This window comes from Montipora foliosa, unplaced genomic scaffold (genome assembly GCF_036669935.1).
Source record: "Montipora foliosa isolate CH-2021 unplaced genomic scaffold, ASM3666993v2 scaffold_386, whole genome shotgun sequence".
In the NCBI taxonomy this organism is placed as follows: Eukaryota; Metazoa; Cnidaria; class Anthozoa; order Scleractinia; family Acroporidae; genus Montipora; species Montipora foliosa.
The window spans coordinates 80001-80984 of record NW_027179686.1 but is presented as its reverse complement, the minus strand read 5'-3'; positions in this window follow the sequence as shown (position 1 = coordinate 80984).

The following is a 984-nucleotide window of genomic DNA, read 5'->3' as shown; positions in this document are numbered from 1 at the left end:
TACACCCAAAATCCTCCATAGTGCGCTCCCCCAGATATTCTTTCCTAATCAGCAACTCATCACGAATTCGCACAATCTTGGCACTAAAGAAATCAGCAAAGGCATTCGCGAGTTCTTGGTCACTGTTCGCAGACGGATATCTTTTGTCTTTGTTCCTTTGCAGTAACTTATCAACTGTGCGAAAAAGTAGCTTGCTATTATGGACATTGTCCTGAATAACTGCTGAATAATGCTGTTCTTTCGCCTTATGGAGCATAGCATTTACAACATTGCACTGTTCCAGATAATTCACCCTGTCAATCTCAAAACCAGTCGAACGCCATTTACGTTCAAGCCTTCGCCTCTTTCTCTTCTGGATGGCGATCTCCTCATTATACCAAGGAGCATTTGGTCGAATAACAATAGTGCGAGTTCTTTTAGGTGCCAACCTGTCCAAAGCCTTGCATAAGACCTCATCATACTCACTAGCCAATGACTCAATACTTTGCGAGACACACTCATCCAACAAACCCGACGATCCAATAATATCATTAAAAGCATCAAAATCAAAACCCTTTAATTTACGAGAGACGACAGTTCTCCTCTCATTTAGTGGTTTCCGTAAATTCAAATTAAAGCAAACAACCTTATGATCCGAGATAAACTGTTCCATGACCGTAACATTCTTTAAGCCTAAGGCACCCTCAGTCTCATTCCTTGTAATGACCAAGTCCAATATATGACCTCGTTCATGGGTGGGTACACACACATGTTGCTTTAAATTGAACAAATCCAGTAGCTCTCTAAATCGTGTCGCGTCCCCATCGTCCTTGTCGTCAATATGGAAGTTAAAATCCCCATATATCAAAAGCTCTTCTGAGCATATTACAGTCTCTTCCAATAGACTAGAAAACTCCTCCAGAAAGACTCCAACTGAAGCACCCCCCGGGGGACGGTAGACAACGATTGCTCTCAAACTCTTACGAGCAACAAAAGTGACATCCA